Genomic DNA, 13,037 nt, shown 5'->3' with positions numbered 1-13,037 from the left:
TTAAGAATAATGTGGAACTCGCGGATCTTAAGTGCAACTTGGGACAGGAACCATGCAATTTTTCATGGTTAATTCACAATTCATTTATGTAAAAATGAATCTTACATTATCCATCAAAGTTTCACATTTTCATGGAGCTCATGTGGTTAACTGTCACGTCAATTTGAGAGTATAAGTAGAGAATGATGTGGAACCCATGAATATAAAGCATAACTTGAGTTAGGGACCATATAATTTTGTATGGATGATTCACCATTTGTTCAATGCTCTGTGCATTCTCATCGTTGAATTTGAAATAAACATAATATGAGATTAACATGTCATTATATCACGCCCTGCTAAAGTGGAAAAACAGAGTATGACAGGCTAAGGTCTCATAACAGAAGGTACAAGAAACACCAACCATAATTATCAAGTGATTAAAGTGTACATCGAGTATTCAAAACAAATTACATCAAATTCCATTCTAAATAGTCAAATACATAACAAAATCATCAAACACAAATCATGGTGGCGTTCTAATTTGAGTCAATGACCGCTCCGGAAAAACCATGAAAAAACGAGGGTCAAATATTGATAGGTTTTTAGAAGTACATCATTTCAAAAAAAATGGTTCATGAAATGTTTTGATCACTACTAGAAGACATGCCTTTAATGACATGTAAACTATGACACACTCTAATTTAGGATACACAAATGTGGGCTTCACAAAAAATGTCATGTCGTATAAAATTTGAAGGTTACACGACATACATGTTTGCATGCCCTAAAATTAATTTTCGTTTTATATTTTTGTTAGGTAACGCGCGTCTTTTCTTGGTTAATAGCTACAAACAGGAAAAAATCCCAAAAAATTACACGTCTTTTCTTGGTTAATAGCTAGAAATAGGAAAAAATCCCAAAAAATAAAAAAAAAACCTGCCTCATGTTCTCCTCTACCCTAAGATCACTTTCCATCTTTCATCAATCTTTAGAAAATCGACAAGCGGTATTTGCTCCTCATCCACCTCTAATTGTCAACGACCCTTCAGGTCCATCTCGCCTTCCACCAAGTGGATTTGATTTCATTTTTAGGCGATTTTTGCGATTTATATTTTTCCTAGGTTTAGGGTCTATATCTTAGATTGAGACAGGAGACGCAATTAGAAGTGATGTATTTTTTTCCATATATGGCGTGAATGAAATGGCTATTTGCATTTATATTCATCTTTCTCTCTCCTCCTCCTTCGTATTTCTTGTCCATCAACTGCAATCAAGATCGATGCTTAGTTCGATGACACAACCAAAAGACCTTGGTCACAAAATATCCTGAAAGCGATCCATCTAAGAACCTTCCAAGACTTGTGTTGAATTCAAGGTATTGTATTTGACTTATGATGTGTGTGTATAATCAGTTGGATTATTGTTTTATCATTGAACTATATTTATTATTGTTTTAGGACTAGGATCTTGTATTAGGTTTCATTAAGAAAGTCTTTCATGCTTTTGAAGTAAAGGTTCAACTTTTAATAAACTCAAGACATCATTTTTTATTAATTCGATCATCATTTTGTAGCTTTGTACCTGTTGAGTTGTTCGATGCGATAATGACTTAGGACGGTAATTAGGTTTCCAGTTTGTCCGTATTAGGTCACTAAGGTTTTTTTTGTGCGTGTTAGACAAATATAGTTATTATTACCGTTTAGAAATAGTCATTTTACCGGTGTTACCCAGTAAAAATGACTATTTGTAAACGGTAATAACAACCATATTGGTCTAATACGCAAAAAAAAAAAAAAAAAAAAAAACCTTAGTGACCTAATACGGACAAACTGGATACCTAATTACCCTCCTAAGTCATTAACCCTAAATTTAAAGACATTGAGAATATATGACCATCAACAGTAAACTAGTTCGTTTAGAACTCGCGTCGTCCCATATAACCTGCTATTCCTCTATACGAAAAAGAACTTCATCTATAGTCGTCCCTTTGGGAACATACAATAAAATTGGAACTATACAGAGAAGATTAGCATGGTCCCTGCGCAAGGATAACACACACAAATCGAGAAATGGTCCAAAAAAATTTTAAACTCTTCGTTGTCTTCTATGGAACCCTAATTCCATTTACAAATACTAATAGAGTTCAATTGCAATTCTTACGTTTCGGTAGTTCATTTACTGAAGTCATGATCAGACAACATGTGGATTCTATGGTCAGATTGATTTTCTTGTTGATGTCTTCAATCATTTGTGGCAAGTAAGGGTGATCTTTCTTTTTATAAAGTCTCCTTTAAGTTTTTTACTTTTCCTATCATTAAGTTTAATGCTTTATAAACTTGCGTTTATGTGTTGTATATAGTCTGTATGTGTTTATTTATGTGCTGATTTTTGATTAATTTTGCAACTTCAGTTTCTTAGTTCATGTTGTGGTTTTGCTTTTTATAAAATAATTGATAATAGGCATCCTCTTCAGGTCCCTATTGGTTTTACATTTTCATTCGTTATCGAATGGAGACATTGATGGGAGGTATCAAAATGAAATTGTATTTGTACATATGGATGTGTTCATGTAAACAATTAAATGATAAAAAACAAGTTATTGATAAAATATTACATATTTATGTAATAAAGATCATCAATCATATGAGTTTTTGGACTTAGAAGTATTGGAAAGGTTGTGAGATAATTTTAAATGGAAGCAACAATTTTCAATCAAACAAGTCAGTCACATTGATTAATAAGCATGTTTTCTAAATAATTAGGGTTAATAACTTAGGAGGGTAATTAGGTTTCCAGTTTGTCCGTATTAGGTCACTAAGGTTTTTTTTGTGCATATTAGACCAATTTGGTCATTATTACCGTTTAAAAATAATCCTTTTTACCGGTTACAACCGGTAAAAAAGATTCTTTCTAAATGGTAATAACGACCATATTGGTCTAATACGCACATAAAAAATAAAAATAATAAAAATAATAAAAATAATAATAAAAACCTTAGTAACCTAATACAGACAAACTGAAAATCTTATTACCCTTCTAAGTCATTATCCCTTGTTTGATTACTAATCAATTATTTGAATTAACATTTGATTTCATTTGACCTGTGAAGATGCACCTAAGTCCAAAGAAAATGATATACTAAATAGACTTGGTACTTTATCTAGAATAGATGGTAATATTTCTTTACGTTGTAACATATGATCATATGTTCCTTTCCTTTCTTTAATATTATTATGTTCAAATCTCTCTTTTGTCACTTGTTTTCAAATATCACTTTTGTCAAAGAATAGTCTCCTATTCAATTTCATTTTGATAATCATCTTATAAAGCCCTTTGAGAAGTTGATTATATCACTTAAATTTTTCACTTGTTATTAAATGTATAATATGTGATGACCAATTCAAATTTCAAGATGATAGATTTAAGAAATGTTGGTTGAACTTGTGAGACTTGTTTTTACAGCTAGGATCATCTAAACCTATATTTACATCATTCATCTGTTATACTCGCTTTTACATATAGTAATGAGTATTGACTATCAGTGGTTTAAAATGTGCACTCTCTCCCACTAGTCCACTACTAGTGCTTTGATTTGCTAGTCCTATTTTTACGTATGGTGTTAACTATTAGCTACATAAAATTTGTTTCCTTTCTAGATTGAATAAACCAATTGAACGAGAGAAAATGTCTATTTTACCCTTATAGGTTCATGTGGGAGAATGCGGTTCATTAGAATTTCTCTTTCACAATTGCTGGTGTAGCAGTGTTGACATCAGTTATGAAAGTCTCTCCAAACTATTATATGGTTTTAGGTTTATCGGTTATAATAGGTATAAATTTATTTTCTTAATTATCTTATTTTTACATGTACATAATTATTCTCATAAATTATATTTTTCATTTGCATTTATAGTATTTTAGGTTTTCAAATTTGCCTAATGAGTGGGTTGAATGCATATCTACTTTTCTACTCAAAGAGGAACATACAATATCAGTAAAAAAGGAATCTATTGCATATCTGGTGATATATTTTTACAAATACATAAAAAGGGTAAATTTGTCTTTTTTTTTTTTTTTTTTTTTTATATTGTTATTTTGGTAATTATTTATTTGTTTTTTTAATCTTAAGGATATTTGGTCCTGCATCTGATTGTTTGTTGGTTTGGTAACAATTTTTACAGATACTAATTATGTTTTCCTTTCCCCACCTCAACAATAGATGTCACAGAAGTGCCAAAGCATATGCCTTTAAGTAAATATTCATGCAACAAATCTCAAAGAAATGCTAGACAATCAGAAGACTATGGAATTTGAATGGATTTTACTTGAATTTTTTGTAAAATTTAGTGAAATGCCTTCCCCTAAATGTGAACTCATACCACAAGCTAGCAAAACCGAATTAGTTGTCAAAGAATCATTGGCTCTTCCATTTCATTTTGATGGTGAATGAGAGAATGTTGATACTTTTAGGCTTGATTATTTGTATATGATTGAATCTGCATATTTCTTTCCCTAAATACTTTTAAAAATATACCGCAGAGCTAAGTGCTATCAAGTCACGCACACAACAATAGTCTTCTAATCCTTTAGTGGTGGTATATCAGCGACCTTCAAATGAACCTCCACAAGTCTCCCAACTTGTTTTGGTTAAAATCCCCACCATTGACCATAAATTTGTGAGTGTGAACGAAAAGTCAACTCAAGCTAAGGGAATTTCACATGTAGGGCCAAATATTCTTGGAGGTATTTTTACGCCAATGGCTACCAAAGCGCCTCCTGCTCCTGTTTTTTTTTTTTTTTTTTTTGTTCTTTGAAAGAGACCTCCTCCTCCTATTGCCCTAACCCTAAGTGAAGACGATGCATTAGCTGTTGTACGTATTAAAGAGAAAGATAATTTTGTAAAGGTACTACTGCCTATCACATGTCCTATCCTCATTTTTTATATCTATCATTTTTTATATATATTTCAAATGTCTGTTGACAAACTCACATCCAATAAGAGACACTATAGAAAGATTTCATGCCTTGTGTCTTAATGATAGTGGAGTGATATAAGAAGATCCTTATGTTCAACTAGTAATAAGATAATTTATGTATTATATATTTTATTAATTGTTTTTTTCTGCTTAAATATTATTATTGTAGATTGGTATTAAAGCATACTGGCGAGTTCATAAGGTCACCTAGCCTTCTTTTTAGGAAACAAAACTACTTCTTCACTTACTTTAGTTCATGTAGTGGTTGTGCCTCCATCTCATTTAAAATTGGAGGTCTAATCAGTAACAGAAGTTATACCTCGACGATCAGTGGAACACAGGTATTGAATCCTTATATTATTTTGTTTTTTTATTTATAATAAATATTTGAAAATTTTGTTTTTAATGATTTAGGTTCTATACCCAGTTGAAGTGGTAAATCTTGGTCCGAGTAGGAATGTTGCAATTCTTGATATCTCATATATGTTTGGCACCGGCTTAGTATATTCTTATGCTTCCTCATTCTACAATAGTACAACATATACAATTAGTTAATGTTTGACTTTTTTTAGTTGCACAAGTTGAAGATAATATATGGCTTCCTACAATAATATTTTTTTTTTCTATCCTAAACCAGTATCGACAGAGGAATTTTTACCACATTGGAAGTCACTGCTGGACCTCCTTTGAAACTTCAAGAAGTGGTTTGTATAAATTAATGATTTTTGTTTTACCATTATAGTTGATATTTGAAGTTCAATCTTAATATAATTGTACAAGAGATGTAAGAGCTATGTCATTGGGTGAAATGTCAAAAAAATTCGGCAGTTTAAGGCTTATAGTTTACCCTGGTGGACTCGTAAGTTTCATTATGACTGACTATTGTAATTTTAAAAAAGTAGTAAAAAGTAAAAACACCAAATATTTTAAATTGCCATTTTTTTTTTGTTTTTTTAACGATCCAAAATCATAGTAATTAAGTTGCAACCATGACTTTTTATCGGAAAGTACATGAGCCATGTCATGTGTAACGCCCCAAAAATACCAAGTAAAAATCTCATTTTTAAATAAGTCAAAAACATTCATTTATTATCCCAATTGTCGGGCATAAGATCATAGTAAAATCATAAATACTCAAGGCATAATAAATGTCCATGGGACGTGTTGCGATCAAGCTGGGCTCTTCATTTGAAACCAGAAGTACCTAAAATCATAAATATAAAACGATAAACACAAATGTTAGTGAGTTCCCCAAAATACCCCATACCATCCATATATAATAGTCAAAAGATAAATGGGTCTATTTCACTCCCTTTAGTCTTGTTCAACGGTACTGAGTCTATTCCACCCCCTTCGACCTCTATCAACTGGTATTGGGTCTATTTCTCCCCCTTCGGTCTCTTTCAATCGGTATTGGGCCTATTTCACCCCTTTCGGTCTCTTTCAACCGGTAATGGATCTATTTCACCCCTTTCGATCTTTTCCAAGCATTATGGGGTCTTTTTCACTCCAACAACTAAGCATACAATCAGATCAGGAAGAGTCGCAAATACAGAATAAGAGTAAGTGTCACAAAGATAGCTATCATCCTACAAATATAATCCAGTGGGTTGGCATTGGTGCCTTCGACCCATGAGTACAGTGAAGTAACTCATAATAACTATTCAACAGAAGCCTAAGAGCTACCTTGGTAATATAACATCTATCCCAAGCTTCCTATAGCCAAAACGAAACCAACCCTAACCTAAAAGCTCAATTCTACACAAGTTTGACCAAAAGTCATATTGGTCAAAAAGTCAACGATCAAAGTAAAAGTCAAACTTCCCAAATAGTAGCCCCCTTCGTCATGGCCTTCCTTGGCCACGTTGTGGGCACAAAATGCAAGAATAGTTGCTAATCCCAAGTTGCCATGTCGTACCAACCTAAGGCCACGTTGCGGGGACTGGTCTGAGCTGCTCAAATGAGCTTAATCTATTTTCTTCTTATTGTAAGAGCTCCAAAGCTTAGATCTGATCCATTCCAAGGACTTCATGGATAAATTTTCCAAAGTTATCCATTAGGAAGGTCGAAACCATCAAGATCTAAATTTTAAGTCTCAAAGGGACCCTAAAGTGATTCTTTCTCAAGTTAATCCATTAAGCCCAATTCTCCAACCTTTAGATTTGTATCAACATGATGTTTAAATGGATAAAGTTTCCAACTTCATCCATAACCATGTCTCAAGATTCACGATCTAAACTTTAATACACCTAAATGACCTAAATGACCAAAATAACTTCTATTGTTGAAAAGGATGGAAAAATATCAAAATTTTCGTAGTCATGAGTTTCTAGAAAAGATACTAAATTGATCATAAGGTTATGGAGCTGTTAAAACAAAAAGTGGCCCTCTTAAACTTAACGATCTGCAACTCCATTTCACTACCGTATTTCTTTTCTCTACCGCAATCACTTTCCCACAACAATGGATGTTTGGCTATCGTAATGAATATCTCTTGTTACATCAACTGACTTTGTGTATTAACATTTCTTTATCTAGTGAACCTTGCATGGTCACTTAGGGTCAGTACCTTTATTATTGTTTATTCAAGATATAACTTTTTGAGATTCTATAAATAATGCCTCATATTCAGATTCGGTTGATCCATCAAGTACCTCAGGGTATTGTGATCTGTATAGATAGTACAACGGACCCCATAAAGGTAATGCAGCCAAATATTAAGGGGGGAAACAATGGGCACCAACCCTAAATCATGTGTCGGATAATTTGCCTCATGAGCCTTTAGCTGCCTCGATGCGTAAGCGATCACACGACCCCTCTACATTAGCACTGCCACCAAACCTATGATCGATGCATCTTAATAAACCACAAAATCATCAACAACCTCTCTTAGCATCAGAATGGTCAGAATTGGTGCCTTACACAAATGTTATCTCCAAGTCTCGAAAGTGTCTACTGCTCAGGCCCCTAGCGAAATGTAATCGTCTTCTTTGTCAATCGGGTCAAAGGAACAACTATCTTGGAGAAATCCTGGATGAATCTATGATAATAACCAGCCAAACAAAGAAAACTATGAAACTCAGATGGAGACCTCGAAACCTCCCACTACATCACGGCGTCGGCCTTGGCCGGATCGACAAGAAAACCCTTATGGTTGACAAGGTGCCCCAGAAACTGCACCTCATGCAAACATAAGTTACACTTAGAGAACTTTGTGAAAATTCTCACCATCTTCAGTGTCTCCAACATCTCTCTCAAGTGCTCCTCATGCTACTCCTGAGTCTTGGAATAAACCAAGATATCTTCGATGAATACAATCACACACCGATCCACCATCGGCCTACACACGTGGTTCATGAGATCCATGAAGATGGCTGGAGCATTGGTGAGCCCAAAAGGCATCACCACGAACTCATAATGACTATATCAAGCCCGAAAAGTTGTTTTCTGCACATCCTCATCCCTGAGTCACATTTGATGGTAGATCGGTTGCAAAGCAATCTTGGACAACCAAGATGCGCCCTGAATCTGGTCAAAAAGATCACCAATCCTCGGAAGCAGATAACGGTTCTTCATTGTTACCTTATTTAACTCCAGATAGTCGATAACATACGATAAGACCTATCCTTCTTCTTCACAAATAGGATTGGTGCTCCCCAAGAAGAACTGCTTGGTCGAATAAACCCTTTGCCTAATAGCTCCTGCAGCAATGTAGACAACTCTTGCAACTGGGGAAGAGCTATCCATTATGGTACTTTGGCTATCAGATCCTCACCAAGGACCAAATCAATCCTGAACTTGACCTACCTCTCTAGAGGCACCTCAGGAAAATCCTCTGGGAACACATCCAAGTAATCCCGCATAATTGGTACATCATCCAAGGTCGCCTTACTGTTATATTCGAGTGTCCTTGACATATGCGACATAACCGGAGCAATCCTACTAAAGACAGTGTGTGGAAATCAAATCAAATGGATACTACTCGCAGTCTCTCCCCATGAATCACCAACTCTCCATGACTTGGGGTCCAAACTCAAACTAACTTCTTCTCACAGTCGATCAATGCCCAATTAGGTCTTAATCAATCCATACCTACGATAACCTTGTTCCCTTGCTGAGGGATGGAAATGAAATCAAATGGATACTGCTCGCTAAATAACTAAATACAACCGCGATGAACCCTCGAAACCCGAAAAGTTTTGGATAAGGTGTCTAAGTCCATAACTATTTATGGTATGTACTTGACCTGACCCGGCATGGTCCATTTGGGTTGTATGGCACCATGCAATTGGATAGACTAAATGAGAGAAATAACACTTGTGCTTTATTAATATATTATAAGTTCTAATATATTAATATTATTAAGAATTAATTTAGAATTAATTAAGTGATCAAAAGATAACTAATTAAATATATAGGTTGGTTATGTAAATCATCCATAACTTGTATAGTGGGCTAAGAGGCTCCATGGATTATCAAGTTGGGTTAAACCCATAGGATGCTCCATGGGAGTTACAAACCCATAGGTCATGGAAATGAAGAGTCATAACACATTACGATTTACACGGTGTAACCCTAGATGTGTCACACTATATAAGGAACATACTATCCACCAAAATTGGCTACACAAAGAGAAGTGAGGGCTAGGCCAATTTTAGAGTGTGTGCATTCTCTCTAAAGTCATTCCAAAGGCATTTGGTGTTGTGTTAAGCATTTGAGGCATCACGCTTGGGGTGCTAGGCTCACAAGGTTTCAAGGGATCAAAATCAACTACAAGGTATGTATTTCTAGCTATCCTCTTAGGATCAAAGTTCCCATGTATGCTAGATAGGATTATGAACCTTGGAAACCAAATTTTTGCATGTATTTAGACAAACATAGATCCAAGGTTTATTAGGGTTGCATGTACACTTAGGAAGTGTTAGAATGCTCAAAACCCACTAGTGGTATCAGAGACTAGGCTTGTTTGTTAAATACTTGATGCAAACTTGTTTTTCAAAAGCCAAAAGCTATCTAGACAGGAAAACTCGACGAGTTCTGGCCAAAAACTCACTAGGTTTGTGTGTTATAGCATGAACTCGATGAGTTCCCAGGTGAAACCAATGAGTTTGTCACCCAGTGAGCAGTTTTTGGAGCTTGGCTGTTGGAAATGGACTAGAAACATTACCCTAAACTGTTTTAGTGTTATAAAACTTATTTTAGATGGTGTAATGGTGGTTCTAATCCATTTTCAATGGCTAATATCAATTTTCATGATTATATGTGTTCGTATGTTCTTGAAATTTGATATGAATGACCATGTTCTATTGAGTTCTTGATAGATCATAGGAATTACTTGTTGATATGATTAATTCATGATCTTTATGTGTTTTAATGGAGTCCATAACTTGTCCTAAAGTTATGGATAACCAAAAGTCTCTTTGTGTTAAAAGCCATTAAAATAACACATAAGTTATAAAATGAAGAGTCTTCATTTTAATGACTCATAAGTTATGAATGTGAAAGGTTTTGTAAAGTTACAAAACTCTCCCTCAAGTTTTGGAACATGTAAAGTCCCTTAATAAACTTTCGTTCCAACCCTTAGAATTTTAAAAGTTAAAATTCAACCCTTATACTTTATATTATAAGTTAATTATATATATATATATATATATATATATATATATATATATATATATATATATATATATATATATATATATATATATATATATATATGGAAAAGTGAATATGTGGCTGTTAGGTACCTAAGCTTAGCTATAGAACCTTTTAAACGACGTAGTTTTAAACAAAACAAATTCAATTTCATTTTCTCTTAGTTTTGTTTTAATAGAATACCATTGAATTAAGTACAATTATGCAATGAAAAACATCAATTATATATATTTTTATTGCAAATAATTATTGAAGTTTATAGAGAAAATAAAAAATTAATATTTTTTAACGAATATAACTCAAGTGTTTTGTCTTTCAATTGAAAAAAGTTATATCCAATTATTTTATGAAAACTTGATTGAGTTATGACATATTTTTCTTTTATCTTTTATTCTATTAGTTTTCATTTAGAATTTAGTAAGGTTGATTAAATGGTCACAACTTTTAATACTTTAAGTTCTTAGACACAATGAAGCAAAAGAACATAAATTTGATTGATTTAGTAAGTCACATGATTAAGAAATAATAGTAAAAGATATATCATGATTAGTTTTGATATAAATAGGTAAAAACTACATTGTTTGGAGGTTTCTATATATAAGCTGAGGTACATGATAGCCACATATTCCCTAAGCCCATATATATATATATATATATATATATATATATATATATATATATATATATATATATATATATATGTATGTATAAGATTAAGTCGTCTTACCGCTAGTACGCCTCATTCACGAAGCCAGTCTATAAGGGGGTATAAGGTTGTTGCCTATAAAATGGCAACTTAATGGGTGTCCACTCTCACCCACCGTTTTCTTGATTGGTGGAGGGTCGTTAGCCGAACGGGTAGGACAAGGACTTATAAATTCTCATTAAAAGTATGATGAATATTATAAAGTAACTAAATGCTTTTATTAAATTCCCAATCTTAGTTACCTTAGGAAAAATGTGAATAAGGTGCTAATCCATGAAATTACACCTTCCACTTTGTTTAAATCGTTGGTGGAGCGTGTGTGGTTAACCAGCACGCTAACTTGGACTTAACAAGGTAGGTAAAGGGTAACTTAGGGTTTATCATTGTATTGGTGGAGCGTGTGTGGTTTACTGGCACATCGATTAAGTTATAAACTTTAAGGGTACCAAGTGATTTGCATGGTTACTTCACACCTCCTTTTGTGATCCTCGGTATCCCAATCACAAAACTTGGAGGGCACAATCAAGATTGAAACATGTTATTGAAAAGTTCAATGAATCTCCAAGAATCTAGGAATTTCTAATAACCAATTAAAAACCTAATATCAATATTTCGTTTTTCATGGTGGAAATTGGTGAATCGTCATTCACCTACCTTTCAAATATATTATAGCTTGGATTACGACATACCTCTTCTAAGTTAAAATATATAGTGATTGGATCCTAGCCTTAATATTACATTTGGGTGTTTTATTAAGGACTCTCTTAATATCTAAACTAATCTTGTTCTCTTCATTCTGATGTCTTCAAACAACGCTGCTTCTGGCTCTAATCCTAATAGCTCCTTTATCCTTATGAACTTATGTGGGAAAGTGACTTTTGATGGATCCAACATTAATGATTGGATCAGAAACATCAGGATGATTACTCGCTATGAGGATAAAGAATATGTCCTCAATAAGGAGCTTAAGGAGATTGATGAGACCACTGCAACTCCCCAGGAGATTATTAACTTCCAGACACATGAAAGGGATGCTACCAAATTAGCATGCATCATGATGGCTACCATGACAGCGGAACTCCAAAAGTCCTATGAGGACTTCTACCCTTTTGAAATGCACCAAGATCTGATGGAAAGATACCATCAAAGTGCACGCCAAGAGAGGTACGAAATCATTTGCTCCATGATAACAACCATGTTGAAGGACGGAGAGTCCGTCAGGAGCCACATGCAGAAAATGCAAAGGTATGTGGATCGATTGTTGAAGTTTAATGTGAAATTCCCTGAGGAGCTTGAAATAGATATCATTTAGCACTCCTTACCATTGTGTTATGATCAATTCCGCATGACATATCACATGAATAAGAATGAGGTCACACTCAGCAAACTTTAGGGACTCCTCAAGACCGCAGAAACATGTCTTAAGGGTAAGTCAGTTGCTAACACTCCTACTCTAAACTCTACCCCTGTCTTGGCAATCGGGAAAAGTAGAGGGAAGAAGAGAAAGAGCTCTTTGAAGGGTACCATGGCTAGGACCCTTGATGGCTCTTCTTCAAGTGTAACCAAGAAAGGTTTCGTCACTCCTTCTTCTGACCCAAAATAGGTTGAATGCTTCTATTGTCATGAAAAGTCTCATTAGAAGTGGAACTGCCCAAAATACCAGCAAGATGTGAAGGACAGGAAAGTTCAACCCAACCATGCAGGTATTTACACTCTCT

General features: G+C 34.2%; 1 non-coding gene across 1 annotated transcript; it reads left to right on the top strand.

Moving 5' to 3' along the window:
• The first annotated feature begins 1,963 nt into the window (after positions 1-1,963).
• Positions 1,964-2,066, top strand: LOC145038093 (U6 spliceosomal RNA). The gene has a single exon (XR_013679162.1). It is a non-coding gene; the product is annotated as a U6 spliceosomal RNA (small nuclear RNA).
• Positions 2,067-13,037: the final 10,971 nt, after the last annotated feature.

This window comes from Lactuca saligna, chromosome 3 (assembly GCF_052625555.1).
Source record: "Lactuca saligna cultivar CGN05327 chromosome 3, ASM5262555v1, whole genome shotgun sequence".
NCBI lineage: Eukaryota > Viridiplantae > Streptophyta > Magnoliopsida > Asterales > Asteraceae > Lactuca > Lactuca saligna.
This window is presented reverse-complemented; position numbering and strand designations above follow the sequence as displayed.